Source organism: Lissotriton helveticus, chromosome 2_1 (assembly GCF_964261635.1).
Source record: "Lissotriton helveticus chromosome 2_1, aLisHel1.1, whole genome shotgun sequence".
NCBI classification, from domain to species: Eukaryota; Metazoa; Chordata; class Amphibia; order Caudata; family Salamandridae; genus Lissotriton; species Lissotriton helveticus.
Window position 1 is genome coordinate 473,024,693 of NC_136059.1, and position 20,836 is coordinate 473,045,528.

The window sequence follows — 20,836 nt, forward strand, 5'->3', positions numbered from 1 at the left end:
TGACGGGAGAAACTGCTTGCGCAGGCACCAGAAAAGGCCAGCCAACTTTCCGAAGCGGGAGCTCCTGGACGTGTCTCTGGACGACACGAACAACATCACAAACCACCTCCAGTGAAAACCAAAGGAAGGAGCCACAAGCGAGGACTGGGAAGAGAGGTTCTTTATTTGTTAGCAGGTAAGGCGTTATGCATTTCGGCGCGACCCTTCCTCAGACGCCCCTGCCCAACTGAAATTTCGTGCACCCAGCTATTGAAAGTCTCTGCAGCACTCCCTAATTGATAGGAGCACGCCTCCCTCAACCATGTGATCGTTGGTTGTAGTGTAGGATTGCAAACACTACAACTCCCAGCATACTCCATACCTGGGCTGATGATACGTGGGGACACCAAAGTTGTAATGTTGTGTTTCTAGGCGTATGCAGTGCTCGGCGAACTTCAATCAGTCTTTAAAAACATGAGAACCCCTCAAGTCCCCGCTGTACCGCTTCAACCTGCAGGGTACAGGTCCGCCAGGTCGTGGGTCGGTAACAGTGCACCAACACCATCCGTGAAATCACAGACTGCCATTTGCGCAACGTCCCGTGCTTTCCTGCTTTGCTGTAGGTGAGCTGCCACATGTCAATACCTTGACGGGAGAAACTGCTTGCGCAGGCACCAGAATAGGGCAGCCAACTTTTCGAAGCGGGAGCTCCTTGACGTGTCTCTGGACGACACGAACAATATCACAAACCACCTCCAGTGAAAACCAAAGGAAGGAGCCACAAGCGAGGACTGGGAAGAGATGTTCTTTATTTGTTAGCAGGTAAGGCGTTATGCATTTCGGCGTGAGGCTTCCTCAGACGCCCCTGCCCAACTGAAAGTTTGTGTACCCAGCTATTGAAAGTCTCTGCAGCACTCCCTAATTGATAGGAGCACGCCTCCCCCAACCATGGGATCGTTGGTTGTAGTGTAGGATTGCAAACACTACAACTCCCAGCATACTCCATACCTGGGCTGATGATACGTGGGGAAATCAAAGTTATAATCTTGTGTTTCTAGGCGTATGCAGTGCTCGGCGAATTTCAATCAGTCTTTAAAAACATGAGAACCCCTCAAGTCCCCGCCGTACCGCTTCAACCTGCAGGGTACAGGTCCGCCAGGTCGTGGGCCGGTAGCAGTGCACCAACACCATCCGTGAAATCACAGACTGCCATTTGCGCAACGTCCCGTGCTTTCCTGGTTTGCTGTAGGTGAGCTGCCGCATGTCAATACCTTGACGGGAGAAACTGCTTGCGCAGGCACCAGAAAAGGCCAGCCAACTTTCCGAAGCGGGAGCTCCTGGACGTGTCTCTGGACGACACGAACAACATCACAAACCACCTCCAGTGAAAACCAAAGGAAGAAGCCACAAGCGAGGACTGGGAAGAGAGGTTCTTTATTTGTTAGCAGGTAAGGCGTTATGCATTTCGGCGTGAGCCTTCCTCAGACGCCCCTGCCCAACTGAAAGTTCGTGCACCCAGCTATTGAAAGTCTCTGCAGCACTCCCTAATTGATAGGAGCACGCCTCCCCCAACCATGTGATCGTTGGTTGTAGTGTAGGATTGCAAACACTACAACTCCCAGCATACTCCATACCTGGGCTGATGATACGTGGGGAAACCAAAGTTGTAATCTTGTGTTTCTAGGCGTATGCAGTGCTCGGCGAACTTCAATCAGTCTTTAAAAACATGAGAACCCCTCAAGTCCCCGCTGTACCGCTTCAACCTGCAGGGTATAGGTCCGCCAGGTCGTGGGTCGGTAACAGTGCACCAACACCATCCGTGAAATCACAGACTGCCATTTGCGCAACGTCCCGTGCTTTCCTGCTTTGCTGTAGGTGAGCTGCCGCATGTCAATACCTTGACGGGAGAAACTGCTTGCGCAGGCCCCAGAATAGGGCAGCCAACTTTTCGAAGCGGGAGCTCCTTGACGTGTCTCTGGACGACACGAACAATATCACAAACCACCTCCAGTGAAAACCAAAGGAAGGAGCCACAAGCGAGGACTGGGAAGAGATGTTCTTTATTTGTTAGCAGGTAAGGCGTTATGCATTTCGGCGTGAGGCTTCCTCAGACGCCCCTGCCCAACTGAAAGTTTGTGTACCCAGCTATTGAAAGTCTCTGCAGCACTCCCTAATTGATAGTAGCACGCCTCCCCCAACCATGTGATCGTTGGTTGTAGTGTAGGATTGCAAACACTACAACTCCCAGCACACTCCATACCTGGGCTGATGATACGTGGGGAAATCAAAGTTATAATCTTGTGTTTCTAGGCGTATGCAGTGCTCGGCGAATTTCAATCAGTCTTTAAAAACATGAGAACCCCTCAAGTCCCCGCTGTACCGCTTCAACCTGCAGGGTACAGGTCCGCCAGGTCGTGGGCCGGTAACAGTGCACCAACACCATCCGTGAAATCACAGACTGCCATTTGCGCAACGTCCCGTGCTTTCCTGGTTTGCTGTAGGTGAGCTGCCGCATGTCAATACCTTGACGGGAGAAACTGCTTGCGCAGGCACCAGAAAAGGCCAGCCAACTTTCCGAAGCGGGAGCTCCTGGACGTGTCTCTGGACGACACGAACAACATCACAAACCACCTCCAGTGAAAACCAAAGGAAGGAGACACAAGCGAGGACTGGGAAGAGAGGTTCTTTATTTGTTAGCAGGTAAGGCGTTATGCATTTCGGCGCGACCCTTCCTCAGACGCCCCTGCCCAACTGAAATTTCGTGCACCCAGCTATTGAAAGTCTCTGCAGCACTCCCTAATTGATAGGAGCACGCCTCCCTCAACCATGTGATCGTTGGTTGTAGTGTAGGATTGCAAACACTACAACTCCCAGCATACTCCATACCTGGGCTGATGATACGTGGGGACACCAAAGTTGTAATCTTGTGTTTCTAGGCGTATGCAGTGCTCGGCGAACTTCAATCAGTCTTTAAAAACATGAGAACCCCTCAAGTCCCCGCTGTACCGCTTCAACCTGCAGGGTACAGGTCCGCCAGGTCGTGGGTCGGTAACAGTGCACCAACACCATCCGTGAAATCACAGACTGCCATTTGCGCAACGTCCCGTGCTTTCCTGCTTTGCTGTAGGTGAGCTGCCGCATGTCAATACCTTGACGGGAGAAACTGCTTGCGCAGGCACCAGAATAGGGCAGCCAACTTTTCGAAGCGGGAGCTCCTTGACGTGTCTCTGGACGACACGAACAATATCACAAACCACCTCCAGTGAAAACCAAAGGAAGGAGCCACAAGCGAGGACTGGGAAGAGATGTTCTTTATTTGTTAGCAGGTAAGGCGTTATGCATTTCGGCGTGAGGCTTCCTCAGACGCCCCTGCCCAACTGAAAGTTTGTGTACCCAGCTATTGAAAGTCTCTGCAGCACTCCCTAATTGATAGGAGCACGCCTCCCCCAACCATGGGATCGTTGGTTGTAGTGTAGGATTGCAAACACTACAACTCCCAGCATACTCCATACCTGGGCTGATGATACGTGGGGAAATCAAAGTTATAATCTTGTGTTTCTAGGCGTATGCAGTGCTCGGCGAATTTCAATCAGTCTTTAAAAACATGAGAACCCCTCAAGTCCCCGCTGTACCGCTTCAACCTGCAGGGTACAGGTCCGCCAGGTCGTGGGCCGGTAACAGTGCACCAACACCATCCGTGAAATCACAGACTGCCATTTGCGCAACGTCCCGTGCTTTCCTGGTTTGCTGTAGATGAGCTGCCGCATGTCAATACCTTGACGGGAGAAACTGCTTGCGCAGGCACCAGAAAAGGCCAGCCAACTTTCCGAAGCGGGAGCTCCTGGACGTGTCTCTGGACGACACGAACAACATCACAAACCACCTCCAGTGAAAACCAAAGGAAGAAGCCACAAGCGAGGACTGGGAAGAGAGGTTCTTTATTTGTTAGCAGGTAAGGCGTTATGCATTTCGGCGTGAGCCTTCCTCAGACGCCCCTGCCCAACTGAAAGTTCGTGCACCCAGCTATTGAAAGTCTCTGCAGCACTCCCTAATTGATAGGAGCACGCCTCCCCCAACCATGTGATCGTTGGTTGTAGTGTAGGATTGCAAACACTACAACTCCCAGCATACTCCATACCTGGGCTGATGATACGTGGGGAAACCAAAGTTGTAATCTTGTGTTTCTAGGCGTATGCAGTGCTCGGCGAACTTCAATCAGTCTTTAAAAACATGAGAACCCCTCAAGTCCCCGCTGTACCGCTTCAACCTGCAGGGTACAGGTCCGCCAGGTCGTGGGTCGGTAACAGTGCACCAACACTATCCGTGAAATCACAGACTGCCATTTGCGCAACGTCCCGTGCTTTCCTGCTTTGCTGTAGGTGAGCTGCCGCATGACAATACCTTGATGGGAGAAACTGCTTGCGCAGGCACCAGAATATGGCAGCCAACTTTCCGAAGCGGGAGCTCCTTGACGTGTCTCTGGACGACACGAACAACATCACAAACCACCTCCAGTGAAAACCAAAGGAAGGAGCCACAAGGGAGGACTGGGAAGAGAGGTTCTTTATTTGTTAGCAGGTAAGGCGTTATGCATTTCGGCGTGAGCCTTCCTCAGACGCCCCTGCCCAACTGAAAGTTCGTGCACCCAGCTATTGAAAGTCTCTGCAGCACTCCCTAATTGATAGGAGCACGCCTCCCCCAACCATGTGATCGTTGGTTGTAGTGTAGGATTGCAAACACTACAACTCCCAGCATACTCCATACCTGGGCTGATGATACGTGGGGAAACCAAAGTTGTAATCGTGTGTTTTGTATATATATGTATTTTGTTTTCTCCATTAACTGTAAATTGGTGCATATCCCTTTAAATTTTAAAAGTGGAAGTACTGCCCATGTGATTATCACACTATTTATGTCACTTCCTCCTTCTTGACATGACATGTGATCAAGCCTCGGCTGAGGCGAAACGCGTCATGGCGACTGGTGGGCGTTTATATGCACAATAAACTCACTGGAACGAGAATCACCGAGTTTGTGGCTTTTTTCGAATTCTCGTCGAGCAGCGAAAGCGGATGCCAAGCTGGGCTTCGAGACTAATGGAAATATTGGTACCCGGAGGCTTCTAGGGTACGGAAAAAGCCCCTCCTCAATTTGTGGCGAGAAGCGGCAGGAAGCAGAGGTTCCTGTGTAGGAGCCGGATTTTTGACTCCGGAAGTGGAGGAAGCCGCGAGAAGCCCCTGCGAGACTAAGCATACGAGGACCCTGGCTGGAGGAGCTGAGATATCAAAGAAAAACGGAGGTATTTCGGCATCCGGGCCGGGGGGTCTTTCTGCTTGAGAAACGCGCAGTGAGGAGTGTGTACGGACTTTGTTACCTTGCGGGAGAGTTCTCCTGTGGCGGAGTTCGTCTCGTTTTTCAGGAAAACAATCACGCCATATTTTACCATGTCTGCCACCGTGTTAAGAAGCAGGGAGCAGGCTGCCTTATCTGTCTTTGTCCCCCCGGCTGGGGGGGCAGCTGCTCCGACATTGCCGAGTGAGAATGCAAGCTCCACCACACCCAATGTACGGGACTTATTTCGTAAGTTGGAAAAATTTATGAAAAAAGAAATGTCTAAATGGTGGGAGAATAAATCATTGTCAATGTATCTGGAGGTTGGCCGCGTACCGCGTGGTTTAAGGATTACACTTGCACCGAGCTATGATAATCCCGACCCATTAATGCTGGAGAAATGGGCGGTGACTAATTTAGAATGCTCAGCGAAATTAATGGTGATTCTTGTTGAATTTGCGGAAAGCGACCGAGCGAAGTTACAAAAAGAAGTTGAGCTTGTAGAGGCAGAACTAGCCGCACTAGGAGAAAGTGATGCGGTAATGAAAAAAATGAGAGAAGAAATGGACTCTCGACTTGCTAAAGAGGAAGAAATAATAAAAAAACGCAAAGCGTTCAAGTTTGAAAGAGACCGATTGGATTATCTTAATGGCCATATCTTTACTTTTGCCCGCAAATTTGAGAATAAGGGAAGTCACTCAGTAACGGGGAGTGCTGGGAATGTATTAAACAGCAATGTAAGCACTAACTCTTCCATCAGTTTGAGCTCTACTGAGGGAAATGATTCTGATGGGGGTCAACAAAATACCCCGTTGGGGTTTACCGCACTAACGCCTGCACAGGAGGTTCAGCGCCTGTGCGAGGCAAGAAGAGAGACTTTACGCCCGAGAGTGAAATTCACTCAAGCAGGACAAGGGCGAACCGCAAGCGGGCAGAGCGGAGACGAAGCCACAAAAAGAGGTGGGGGTGTGAACAGAAAACAGAATCAAAGGAAATGGGCGAACAAGAAACGGGGCAACCAGTCGGGTCCCCTTCAATAATTAATTTGACTGATATCGCCTTAACCCCCAAGGAAACTAAGATTTTGAGTCTAGGTTTGTCCTTTTGTCCACCACGAGCGTTTGACTATGCAGAAACTCGCATGGACACCTATAGATTCATAAGGAAATTAAAGTTGACCAAGTTTCATCGGCTTAGACCAAGCAAAGCCAAGAAATTGACCTCTTTGGAATCTAATATTAATCCTACATCTCTATCAGCAGGAGATGCTCCTTCCTTTGAGGATATTTGGGAATTACAAAACGAGCAGAATGAATCATTACCTGAAATACCCTCTCTCACGCCTAATTTGAATTCTGGGCGTGAAGTAGCAAGAACGTCTTTCAAGCCCAAATCAACTTTTAATCCAATCTCTGTCCATGACAATCTGGACATCTACCAGGAACTAATAGTGGAGGACCTAAAAAAACTGTACATCAGTACAAACAGGAAAAGCCGAGCCATTGCAAGGCAGAACCAATGCTATAATTCTCTAATCAAAAAATTGCGAACCAACGAAGGGTTAGTGGTAAAACAAGCGGACAAGGGTGGTAATATCGTCCTTTGGGGACGTGAGCTATATCTAACAGAAGCAGATAAACAACTGAGTGATACATCCTGTTACCGCAAAACCAACATTACCATGATTAGAGCAGCCTGGAACGAACTCAATGGTAAACTGATCGGCTGGCGGAGTAGTGGGTTGATCACATTGGACGAACTTAAATTTCTTAAAAAGGAGTTTCCTGTGATACCCACGTTTTACCTTCTGCCGAAGGTCCACAAGGATCCCCGGGTCCCACCAGGTAGGCCGATAATCTCGGCGATTGGAAGCGCAACAGAAAACCTCTCAAGGTACATTGACTATTTTTTACAGGAGTGGGTAAAGGGTCTGAACTCTTACATAAGAGACACTACTGACTTTTTGTGCAAATTGTCTAAACTGGAGTGGAAAGAAGACTATATATTAATGACACTGGATATATGTTCTCTCTATACCTCTATAAGACATATGGATGGCATGAAGGCAGTTCAATTTTTTCTTGATAAACGCCCTATGCATGACATTGAACACAACAGAATGCTCATGGGGATGTTACAAATTTGTTTGCAGCAAAATTTCTTTTCCTTTGGTGGCCAAGCCTATCAACAGCTTAGGGGGGTTGCCATGGGGTCTTGCTTTTCCCCCAGCTTTGCGTGTCTCCACATGGGGCTGTGGGAGGAGCAGACCCTTATGGGACAGCACAGGACTATCGTTGAACAAAACATTCGACTATACCTCAGATATATAGATGATTTGTTTTTTGTCTGGAGGGGTTCAATGGACAGTGCTGTGGAATTTGTTGCCAAACTTAATACTAATGATGTGAATTTACAATTTACATCGTCAATTAGTGATGTTTCAGTGCAGTTTCTGGATGTAGAAGTCTACATTGATAGACTGAACAACAAATTGGAGACGAGACTGCATAGGAAAATTACTGCCGGTAACACATTGTTGCATGCTTCAAGTAGCCATCCTCAACATTTAATACGCAGCATCCCATATGGAGAGATGCTGCGCATTAAACGTATCTGCAGTACTGAGTCTGAATGCAGATTAGCCCAAGAGCAGTGTAGATCACGCTTTTTGGAAAGGGGGTACAGCAAAAAGTTGGTGGAAGTTGCTATAACCAAAACTAACAAATCTACTCGAGAGCAACTATTAGGAATTCATCCAGTGGATGACGATGACCTAGCTGAAAGTCAGCCTATAGTGAAGGAGAAAGTACAGTGTCGAGCCATTGTTACGTATAGTCAACAACATAGTGAAATACGTAAGATCTTTTCACGAAATTGGAATTTGGTTCGTGGTGATCCCATAATAGGAGATCTGGTAAAGAACAAACCTGATATCACTTTTAGGAAATCTCCATCATTAGGCAACGCCATTGTTAGCAGCACCATGGACGTTCCCAAAAAATGGTGGGAACGTATCACTGGATTTAAGAAATGCCAGAGCTGTAAAGCATGCAAACATGGCATAAATAAGACCCATTTTATCAGTCCTTTTTATGACACTCCTGTTGCCATTAGACAGAAGTTGGGATGCAAGACCGAATATGTTGTTTACGTATTGGTCTGTCCTTGTGGCCTACAGTATGTGGGGAGTACTCGTCTCCCGGCCCACAAGCGCATCCTCCAACACTTACGAGCAATCATTGGGAAAGATCAGGCATACCCCGTGGCCAGACACTTTGAGAAACACCATCAAAGTAATGCAGATCTTTTAAAGTACTATTTGGTTGATACTGTATTACCATTAAAGAGGGGTGGTGATAGAGATGGGAAACTTCGTCTCTTAGAAACGCGCTACATCCTCGAACTAAATAGTAAACAGCCTGGGGGATTGAACCATAGTGAGGACCTTTATACATGCCTTGGATGATCTATGGTTCTTTTTAAGAATTTACTTGCAGGACACTGGCTGTCGTTAGAGCTAAATGAAAATATATGTAAATATGTATATAAGGCAGCCTCTATATATTTGTATTTCTATTTTGAATAATAGATACAATTTTAATGCACTGTCACTTTACTATAAATTGAATGACCCCCGAGGAAGCACATAGTAGAGAATGGGTACGAATATGAATTTCAGATGATATAATGGAGAATTGAGGTTTGGTTCTGGTCCAATTGTGATATTGTTCTGACAATTAATTTTGGTTATAACGGGAGTAAGGGTTGGACATTTAAACATATGAAATGAAGGTTAAAATTTTATATTTACTGACCTGAATATGCCAAGGGTATTTATACTCACACAAAGATTAACAAAGGGCTAGTTTTAGTCTGTCTTTTGAGGCAAAATGGAGTCAATGTGATATTTGTAAATAGGGTGTAAATATATGAAATTAGGATATGAATTTATACATATTTTTAAAGAAATAGAATTTTCTTTTCTTTGTTTTTTGTATTGAATATTCTTATTGGGTTTTTTCCCTTTTATATATATATATATATGCCTTCTTACCCTGAACAATATCTTTGAAAAATGATACAAAATGGACATATATGATGATATGCCGTATCGATGTGGACATTGCATTTTTGAACCAAAAAATGATGAGAGCACTATGCTCTGTATTTTGTTTTCTCCATTAACTGTAAATTGGTGCATATCCCTTTAAATTTTAAAAGTGGAAGTACTGCCCATGTGATTATCACACTATTTATGTCACTTCCTCCTTCTTGACATGACATGTGATCAAGCCTCGGCTGAGGCGAAACGCGTCATGGCGACTGGTGGGCGTTTATATGCACAATAAACTCACTGGAACGAGAATCACCGAGTTTGTGGCTTTTTTCGAATTCTCGTCGAGCAGCGAAAGCGGATGCCAAGCTGGGCTTCGAGACTAATGGAAATATATATATATATATATATATATATATATATATATATATATATATATATATATATACATATATAAAAAAAATTAACACAAAAGAGGCGCCACCAGGTGGGGTGAACCGCTAATTAAAAAGGCTTCAGTAAAGGATCCGGTTGTGCCGCCTCTTTTGTGTTCAAAAATTAATATTGGGTCAGGATACGACCCCTGGTCGAGCACACACTGTTGAGCGCACTCGAAAACTGCAGGATCACATTGTGAGAAATATATATAAATATATACGCACATATATGTATACACGCTTGAAAAAGCGTGGCCAGAGACTGCTCAGGACACTGCAAGTATCCCCAGGTGCGAGGCTCTGAGAGGAAACAGGAACCGGCACTGAAGAAAGCTAACACACTCGCTAGAAACGCGTCTGCCTGGCGTTTCCTGAACGGTGCTTTACCTTTTGTTTTTTGCAGAATAAATCCTGGTGGGAAGTCAGCATATGTCGGGCTCATTTTTGTTAAAGTGGGCTTTTGGTTTCCATATATACATATATATATATATTTCTACAAACCTCCCCAGTATGAAAAAATGGATCACACTCACAGAAAAAGTTAAACAGCTTTAATCCAACTTCCAATTTTACACGAGCATTTACCACAAATAAAGCAACGCATTTCGGTCTCCCTGAGACCTTGGTCATGGTTCAGTTCAATCACTTCACTGGAGCCAATACATTTCTAATTTGCATCATGTGACTTCCTGTTTCTCCTAAGCATTGTGGAACATGTAGTTTTTTTTACCAAAAAACAAAGTGAACCAAGTGAATTAAACAAACCTGCTAAAATCATATCCACATGCATTATTAACTATTCCCTGAATTTTGGGGGTTCACTAATTTACACTTATTGTATATAATTCACAAAATTTGATTTCTGAGGATTATATTCATGATCATTCATGATTCATGATCATTTCATAATCAAGTCGTTCATTCTACAATCCATACAGACCAGGCAGGACACTATTAGACTCATGGGGGCCGATTCACAGAACTAACTTAAGACAAAATTCTAAACTTACTACTTTTGGTATTCACAGAAGTTAGGATTTTGTCTTAAGTTTTTCTTAAGACAGACTTAAGACAGACTTAAGTTAGGATTTTGTCTTGAGTCTGTCTTAAGTCTGTCTTAAGACAAACTTAAGTCAAAATCCTAACTTCTGTGAATACCAAAAGCAGTAAGTTTAGGATTTTGTCTTAAGTTAGTTCTGTGAATCGGGCCCATGGTTGCTCCCAAAAAACTCTTTTGAGTGTGATACAATCTGAAACATGTGGGCACACACAGCTCAGGATTAGAAGGACAATGGGCAAAGTGAATGCGACTCTCCTTCCGCACACCTCTTCGCAAGCAGACTCTACATCTCTTACAGGGATTGTTTTTTTTGGGTGTGAGAGGAATTAAGTCAGGAAAGTGGTGATCTTTCAATCTAGCCACATCCTCCACCACTCCTACTATAGGAACACTTGCCTGTTGCACAACAACAAGACTGCCTATCACAGAATCCTGAAACTGAACAAAGGTCATCTTTGATGCAGGAGAACACTCCTTGTACACACCAAAAGCATTGAAAGTTGCTAAATTGAAGAGATGGATGGCCAACTTCTTATACCAAATGTAAGCCTTACGAATAGCAGTGTAAGGGTACAACCTCTGATCTACTCTATCGACCCCGCCCATGTGCTTATTGTAGTCTAAAATGCACACAGGTTTGCGCACTTCACCAAGCTGACCACAAACAGTATCAGGTGATGTACTCCCATCATGAATGGTAGTCATCATGTACACATCCCTCCTGTCCACAATTTTCACAGCTAGCAGTTCCTCACTACGCAAGGCACTGCACTGTCCCCTCTGAAGCTTTTTGTAAACAAGCTCTTTTGGGTAACCTTTATGGTTAGAGCGGATTGTGCCACAAGCAAAAGTGTCCACTTTGAACAATTGCACAGCAGTGTAGAAGTTATCAAGGTACAAATGGTGGCCTCTGTTAAACAGTCCTCTAGCAAGATCTCACACAATTTTCTCTGAAACTCCAAAAGTGGACGGACAACCAGGGGGGTCAATAGTGGAATCTCTACCAGTGTATACCCGGAAATTAAAGACATATCCTGTTCTACTCTCAGACAACATATACAGCTTAATTCCATAACGTGCCCTCTTGCTAGGAATGTATTGCCTAAAAACCAAACGGCCCTTGAACAGGACCAAATACTCATCAACAGATATTTCTTTGCTTGGAGTATAGATCTCAGAAATTCGATCTACAAAGTGATCAAGAACAGGCCGAATCTTAAAAAGACGGTCCCAGTCAGGGTCATCTTGTGGCAACCCCAAAGCATTATCAACAAAATGCAGCATCTGAAGCAAAAGTAAATACTGATCACAACACATAATTGCATGAAATATGGCCGTTGCCATCAAGGGACTGTTAGACCAATATGAAGCCAGGGATGGCTTCTTTCTCAAGCCCATCAAAGAAGTCAAACCCAAAAACTTCTTCATCTCATCCAGATTTGTGGGAGTCCACCGGGTAGCTCTAGAGCAGGGCTTAAGTCTGGCACTGTTGTCCCTCAAAAACTGTCCAGCATACAAATTGGTCTGCTCAATAATCTCACCCAAAAATACAACATCCATGAACAACTGGAAAAACTGTATAGGCAAAAAAAATTCACAGTCCACTCTACACCCCGCATCACCACTAAGCATGGGCGTAAAATCCGCTCCGCTCGCGGATTTTTCGGATTTTCGGCAAATTCGCAATCCGCGAACTCTCGCGCATTTGTCGAAAATCCGTGAATCCGCTCGCGGCGGATTTTTTGCTTGGTTGCGGCGCGCGGCGTGGTGCACGGCGTTCACTTTCTGTCATTAAGCGTTTGCCGAGTTGTTTTTCTCGATCATATTTTGCGAGTGCTGCGCCATTTTGGATCTTGCTGCGTGATCCCGCGGGAGTTTGGCGCCCGCGAATACGTAATCGCGGCTTGCCACCTTGCACAGCACACCTCGCGAGAGTTCGCAATTGCGAACACGTAGTTGCGGCGGAAAGGAACAATCTCGCACTCGCGAAATAGAGATTTTGCAATTCTGCACAAGAAATCCACCAGCAAACAGGATAAACCTTCAGAAAATGATGATTTTTATCAGAATCACTCCTCAGGTTGACATTTGCATGGCCTTTTTTTTTGCAAGGAGTCCATTTTTGGGGGGGGGAGGGAAGGAAGTGCCCCACAGTCTCCAACTTCCTGTTCCTGTCCAGCAGGCTCCTCCCAGTGCTTTGTCCATCTCCTGGTCACTTTCATTTGGATCTGGAGCTGGAAGGATTACTTTTTGTGGGTGCTGCTGGATATTTGGATTTGAGGCCTTTTTGACTTTCTTTGGATCACTTTTGGATTAGAAATCAACTTTCACAAGTAAGTTTGTTTGGGGCATTACAGTTGGAACTTTTTCAGAACATTAAATAAAGTATATTGTGGGTAGCCACCGTATCCAGTAGGACCAGGGTTGGTTATGGGTGCATGATACAACTGTTTTGTTGAATCTAAACACCATTGAGGCCATGGACGGGCTGGGATTGTGCTTATTTTTGTTGTTTTTGTCGTTTTTTTGGGGCTGCTGGTGGGGCCTTTTGCCCAGGGGTGGTGGTGCATGGACTGAGTGTGCCTGTGGTGTGGTCTCACTCTCTTTAATGTAAATATCATGGATGGCATTGGATTGTGGTGATTTTTGGCTGTTTTTCTGTTTTTTGGGGGTGTACTGTTGATGTGGACTGGCCATGTGGGTGGTGGTGGTGGCCATCTTGAGTGCTGGCTGGTACAGGCAACATGTGCTTGGGGTGCAAGGGGCCATTTTGAAGAGAGGCAGTGTCTGAGGCCTGCACTTATTTTGCCTACTTTTCATCCATTATGCCCAGGGGTAGTGAGTGTTGCATGGGCCTAGTCTTTCTGAGGGGAGTGAGTGTTGCATGGGCCTAGTCTTTCTGAGGGGTGTCTTCTTGAATTTAAACACCATTGAGGCCATGGATGGGCTGGGATTGTGCTGATTTTATTGTTTTTTGTTGTTTTTTTGGGGCTGCTGGTGGGGCCCTTTGCCCAGGGGTGGTGAGTGTTGCATGGGCCTAGTCTTTCTGTGGGGTGTCCTCTTGAATTTAAACACCATTGAGGCCATGGATGGGCTGGGATTGTGCTGTTTTTTGTGGTTTTTGTCGTTTTTTTGGGGCTGCTGGTGTGGCCTTTTGCCCAGGGGTAGTGGTGCATGGACTGAGTGTGCCTGTAGTGTGGTCTCACTCTCTATAATGTAAACATCCTGGATGGCATTGGATTGTGGTGATTTGTGGGTGTTTTTCTGTTTTTTTGGGGTGTACTGTTGATGTGGACTGGCTTGGGGTGTAAGGGGGGGCCATTTTGAAGAGAGGCAGTGTCTGAGGCCTGCACTTATTTTGCCTACTTTTCATCCATTATGCCCAGGGGTAGTGAGTGTTGCATGGGCCTAGTCTTTCTGTGGGGTGTCTTCTTGAATTTAAACACCATTGAGGCCATGGATGGGCTGGGATTGTGCTGATTTTATTGTTTTTTGTGGGGTTTTTTGGGGCTGCTGGTGGGGCCCTTTGCCCAGGGGTGGTGAGTGTTGCATGGGCCTAGTCTTTCTGTGGGGTGTCCTCTTGAATTTAAACACCATTGAGGCCATGGATGGGCTGGGATTGTGCTGTTTTTTGTGGTTTTTGTCGTTTTTTTGGGGCTGCTGGTGTGGCCTTTTGCCCAGGGGTAGTGGTGCATGGACTGAGTGTGCCTGTAGTGTGGTCTCACTCTCTATAATGTAAACATCCTGGATGGCATTGGATTGTGGTGATTTGTGGGTGTTTTTCTGTTTTTTTGGGGTGTACTGTTGATGTGGACTGGCTTGGGGTGTAAGGGGGGGCCATTTTGAAGAGAGGCAGTGTCTGAGGCCTGCACTTATTTTGCCTACTTTTCATCCATTATGCCCAGGGGTAGTGAGTGTTGCATGGGCCTAGTCTTTCTGTGGGGTGTCTTCTTGAATTTAAACACCATTGAGGCCATGGATGGGCTGGGATTGTGCTGTTTTTAGTGGTTTTTGTGGGGTTTTTTGGGCTGCTGGTGTGGCCTTTTGCCCAGGGGTAGTGGTGCATGGACTGAGTGTGCCTGTGGGGTCTCACTCTCTTTAATGTAAACATCCTGGATGGCATTGGATTGTGGTGATTTTTTTGTGTTTTTCTGTTTTTTTGGGGTGTACTGTTGATGTGGACTGGCCATGTGGGTGGTGGTGGTGGCCATCTTGAGTGCTGGCTGGTACAGGCAACATGTGCTTGGGGTGCAAGGGGCCATTTTGAAGAGAGGCAGTGTCTGAGGCCTGCACTTATTTAGCCTACTTTTCATCCATTATCCCCAGAGGTGCATGGAGGGTCACAAGTGCCCACAATAGTTGTTCCTCCCGAAGTAGGGGCACATCAGGAAATCGACAATCAAGGCGAGGTATCATTTGAGGAAGACACTCCTCCTGATGATCATTCATTGTCTTCCACACCCCTAGCAAGGAAGAGATCAAGGGTGGTGTCTACATCTTCTTCAAGCACACCTCCTTCTGATGATACGGATCAAAATTGGGAACCAGCACCACTGCCGTCTGAGAGTGAGGCACATGATCTGACAAAGGTAGTTAAGTGTAAAAGGAAGCTCGTCCAAAGTCTCAGAGTTATGGAGTGTGATGATGAGGCTCAACAAGAAGTGGCGGATACTGCTGCTGATGAAGACTCTGACAACGACGACCCAGTCATCATAAAGGTCACTGCAGCCCCAGCGGGCATGCAGCAAACAGACATTTTGACCCTAGCCCGAAAAGCTGCTGAGCGTGATGATGATGATGTTGTCGACGAGGAGGCAGTGGAAACACCACAATCATTGGAGTTAAGTATACCAACTCGTACCGCTTCCATATTTCTTTCTCACAAGAAGGGACCTCCATCCACCTCGACCTTAATTAGTGGCGGTGAAAGTGCACAACGTACAAAAGTTGGGCAATCCAGATCCTCCACTTCATCTGGCATTAGCAGCATGACCACCACCACCAGTATCGCCGCCTCCTCCAGGCCCCACAGACACTTCAAGTCCCCAGTTTGGGACTTCTTTACTGTTTGCCCAAAAAGGGAAAAGTTCGCCATTTGTACCCTTTGTAAGCTTGCAGTTAGTCGTGGTAAGTCAGGTACCAACTATGGTACCGGAGGCCAGAGAGGTCATCTTGAGAGACAGCACACTGTCCAATGGTTTGCGCACCTAGATGCGATCAAGGAAGCCCGAATTGGAAGTCAAGAAAACGTTGATGTTGCATCTGATGATGACGAGGAGGAAGAAGACGTGTCAAACACTTCACTTACACTCAGTACCCCTGTCAGCAGCACACCCCGTGTGAGGCACACTAAGAGTGTTGGAGCGAGTGAGACACCAACGCGCAAAAGTTCACCAGCGAGCATAATTGGGTCAACGAAGTCATTATCATCCCGTAAATGCTTGGTCCAGGGCAACATTAGAACCATGTTTTCTTCAGACGCGCCATATGAACGCAACCACCCACTGACGCGTCTGTATAACACTAAGCTGGCTAAAATGCTAGCTGTGGACCTTCTCCCTTTTTCTTTTGTAGAAGCGGTAGGTTTTCTAGAATTAGTGGCAAAGCTCTGCCCTAAATGGAAGGTTCCTAGCCGGTTCTATTTTGCCAGAGTTGCGGTTCCAGCACTACATGAAGATGTGCTGGAGGCGATTGGGGCAGCTTTGCAGAAGAGTGCTGTTCACACTATACATCTGACAACAGACATGTGGACCAGTGGCGCAGGCGCTGATTACATGTGCATCACTGCACACTGGGTCTCTTTTTCAGGTGTTAAAGCAAAGCTAAACGCAGGTGTTGACCCGGACCAAGTTTTTAAAGCTGCTCGGAAACATGCAACACTAGCCATGTTTGGCTTGGAGAAAAGTCACACAGCAGAAAACATTTTGGACGAGTTTAACAAAAAGGTCTTTCACTGGCTGTCCCCAAAAAAACGCCAGATTGGTTATGTATCCACGGATAATGGCGCCAATGTAGTTAAGGCCATGGCGATGGGTGCATATTTCAGAGTGCCGTGTTTGGCGCACTGTATCAACCTGGTAGTTCAAAAATTCTTGAGTGATAGAGACAGTACAGCGTTCGAGGTAATGGCCACCTGCCGCAAAATGTGCAACCATTTCAGCCATTCTTTTAAGGCCCGGAAGCATCTGAGGAGGCTGCTACTTGAACGTCGAATGCCAGTGAAAGCACTCATCCAGGAGGTGGCAACACGTTGGAACTCAACCTTCTACATGCTTGAGCGTCTGTATGAGCAGTATACGGTACTCGATCACTATTTCTTAACAGAGGGTACAGCTCAGAAGGACCTGCGGATGGGTGCGGCGCAATGGGACATAGTTAAAAGCCTGACAGACATGCTTCGTCCTTTTGAGTTCTTCACGCGTGCAGTCAGCCAGGAGGACTGTAATTTGGGACAAGCTATCCCATTGTTGTGCATGCTGGAGCACCAACTGAAGGCGGTGTCTTCTGAGTTAGAAAAAGATGAAAAAAACAAAGACCCTTTTCTTTTGTCGGAGAAATTATTAGAGCGCCTACGTGGTGATGAACGTCTTAAAAAGATCAACTCAGAACAGCATTACATTTGTGCTACTATTCTGGATCCACGCTACAAAAAGGCGCTGGCAGGCCAAGCATTCTTTCCTTTTGTTGATGAAGATGTTAAAAAGTACAAACGTTGGCTAGGCTGGTCAGCCAAGAGGTTTGAAAAAGAACGGCAGGATATTGAAGGAGAAGGCAGTACATCAGCATCAGCATCAGCAGGCCATCCCCAGTCAAAAGAATCCACTTCTGCACCTGTGGCTGTGGCACAAGTGACCTCTCAGCCGTTAAAGACACCGGCAACCGGATCATCTGCACCACACACAACAGTAACAGTGGCTGCTGTAGAGGATTGGCTAACTTTGCTTGGGTATGGTTCTCGAAAAAATTTCACAGGCACAGCAAAAAGTAAGCAAAGTGGAGGAACCGTTGGGGACCTTGAGTCGATGGTGCAGGACTATCTGAATGACTCAACAGAGGTCTTTCTTAATGATGAGCCATTGCAGTATTGGCATGGGAAAAAACAATTATGGCCACAGCTCTCCAACCTGGCTATAAACTATTTGTCTTGCCCACTCACAAGTGTGTCTTCTGAACGTGTTTTCAGTGCTGCTGGTGGCATTGTAACTCCCAAACGGAGCCGCCTCTCGCCCAAAAATGTGGAGCGGCTGACAATGATCAAGATGAATCAGCACCTCATACCACCAGATTACAAAGTACGAGAAAGCACGCCGCATGAAGACGAGGAGGACGGCAACGTAGATGAGGGGATTTGTTCTCTGTTCGGTGACACTGACCTCATCCTGCCTGAATTCGCAGAGTATGATGACGAAATCTTCTTCTTATTCCCTGACACCGAGCCCTGAAAATGAGACAATGAATCAATAACTTTCTTTTTCGTCCTTATTCACTTTTATTCCTGTGTGTCTGTCTTTCTTTGTTTTTTACAGTTAATTTAATTCAAACTTTAATCACCTAATCCCAAAAACAAGCCCATCAGCAGAACTGTCTTCACTTGTTTGCTTATTGATTTGAAGGTGCCGCAGTCTACATTCCTCAGGTTCACAAGTTCAGAAGAACATGCTCCTCTATCCTCCTCCTCCTATTTCCCTCAAAGCAGAGGGCTGGATTACGTCCAATGAAGAAAGACTCAGCACTTGTGGAGGTGTTCTACTTCTTTGCGGGTGAGTTGACGGCTCTGGGCCCATTGCTGTGAAGCTCTAATAACGGATAAAAGTGTTTAGGACCAAATATGAGGCGGAAATTTCTTGCCGTTTTTGCTGACTTGCTTGCCATTGAGGTGCTCTTTGGCGGGGTTCCGGGTGTTTGTGGGTGAGTTTTGGGGTCTGGGAGCACTGCTGCGACAGTCTAATCTTGATTGCATTTGCTTTTCAGGAAATCCGGGGTGGAAAACAGGAGTTATGATGATGATGACCTAGCTGCACAGCGCGTTTGGACCGAAGGCCGAGAGATATTGTAAGTATGAGATTTTGCTTTTTGGCTGTTTGGGGGTGTTGTCGCGTGCTTTTTTGCGGGTGGGTTGGCGGGTCTTGGGGCATTCCTGGGAAGGTCTAATACAGGATAGAAGTGTTTTGGATAAAATCCATAAGGAAAAGCCTTTTTTTTTGCTATTTCTTCTGACATCTTGCTCAATGTAGCGTTTTGGGGGGCTTCCTGGTGTTTGTGGGTGGGTTGCGGGGTCTCTGTCGAAGCACTGCTGCGACAGTCTAATCTTGATTGCATTTGCTTTTCAGGAAATCCGTGGTGGAAAACAGGAGTTATGATGATGATGACCTAGCTGCACAGCACGTTTGGACTGAAGGCCGAGAGATATTGTAAGTATGAGATTTTGCTTTTTGGCTGTTTGGGGGTGTTGTCGCGTGATTTTTTGCGGGTGGGTTGGCGGGTCTCTTGGGGCATTCCTGTGAAGGTCTAATACCGGATAGAAGTGGTTTGGACAAAATCCATGAGGAAAAGCCTTTTTTTTGCTATTTCTTCTGACATCTTGCTCAATGTAGCGTTTTGGGGGGCTTCCTGGTGTTTGTGGGTGGGTTGCGGGGTCTCTGTCGAAGCACTGCTGCGACAGTCTAATCTTGATTGCATTTCCTTTTCAGGAAATCCGTGGTGGAAAACAGGAGTTATGATGATGATGATCTAGCTGCACAGCGCGTTTGGACCGAAGGCCGAGAGATATTGTAAGTATGAGATTTTGCTTTTTGGCTGTTTGGGGGTGTTGTCGCGTGCTTTTTTGCGGGTGGGTTGGCGGGTCTTGGGGCATTCCTGGGAAGGTCTAATACCGGATAGAAGTGTTTTGGACAAAATCCATAAGGCAAAAACTTTTGGCACTTTTTGTAACTTAGGGTTCGTTAGGGTTAGCCCTAGCAGCAGGATTGCATGTGTTTCGGGGTGTTCTATTGCAACTCAGTTCTGGGGTTTTAGAGCACTCTTGGAGCGATGCTGGCTATGGATACTTTTGCTTGCTTGCAAGTGGTTTGAATACAATCCACGGTGGGTAAGGGTGTATTTGGGCCTACTTTTACTTTTAAAGTACGTTTTGTCACCATTTTTCTGCTAGGCCTAGTTGTTTTAGATCTGATTGGGGGTCTTCTACATTTGCGACTGGCTTTAGTAAGGGTCTTGGTGGGAGCATTGCTGGGAAGGTCAAATTTTGTTCTAAAACACAGTTTACAGTACACCTACCTTGAGGGGAAAGATCCGCTATAATATTTTGGCCATACTTATTTATCCTTAAAAAGGTGACTCAGACAGAGTACGCAATTTCAAAAATATTGTACTGTCTATTAGGGAAATCAAAGTGTGACTTTTTGCACCACACAGCGTACATACCTTATATTTATTTATCAGTGGTATTGTAATAGCACTTCCTGTTTTCCGTTCAATAATTACAGGCCGGGTTTCAGTCAACATCCGCCAGGCAGGCAGTGGACAGGGTGTCTTCTGTCAGTGGTCACCAACATTGATGGACGAAGCGTCAGCTGGAATGGAGGAGTGCCGCTAATAAGAGGAATTGTTTGCTGCATGCAACTTACTTACCAAATTCAACAGGACAACTCCAACAACTTACAGAATACAGATGCAGTATCCATTGTTTTCTTCTATGAGTGTGACTGCATGTGGTTAGCTTTAGTTTGTACCCAAAGATTTCTTTATCTTCAATTATTGTTTGTCCATGCTGTGCTTTTTTTTTCTTCTCTCAACAAAACCTACCCAAAAAGAAACCCCCATTCCCATCCATTTTCCAAACCCTAACCCTCTTCCCCCGGGCTGTGTGGTTTTGCTTGATGTCTGACTAAATGACATCAATAATTCCACACACTTGCTGGGGAGGATAAGGTCATAGCAACAGGCTGGTGAAGGAATACGAGGATATATTCTAGA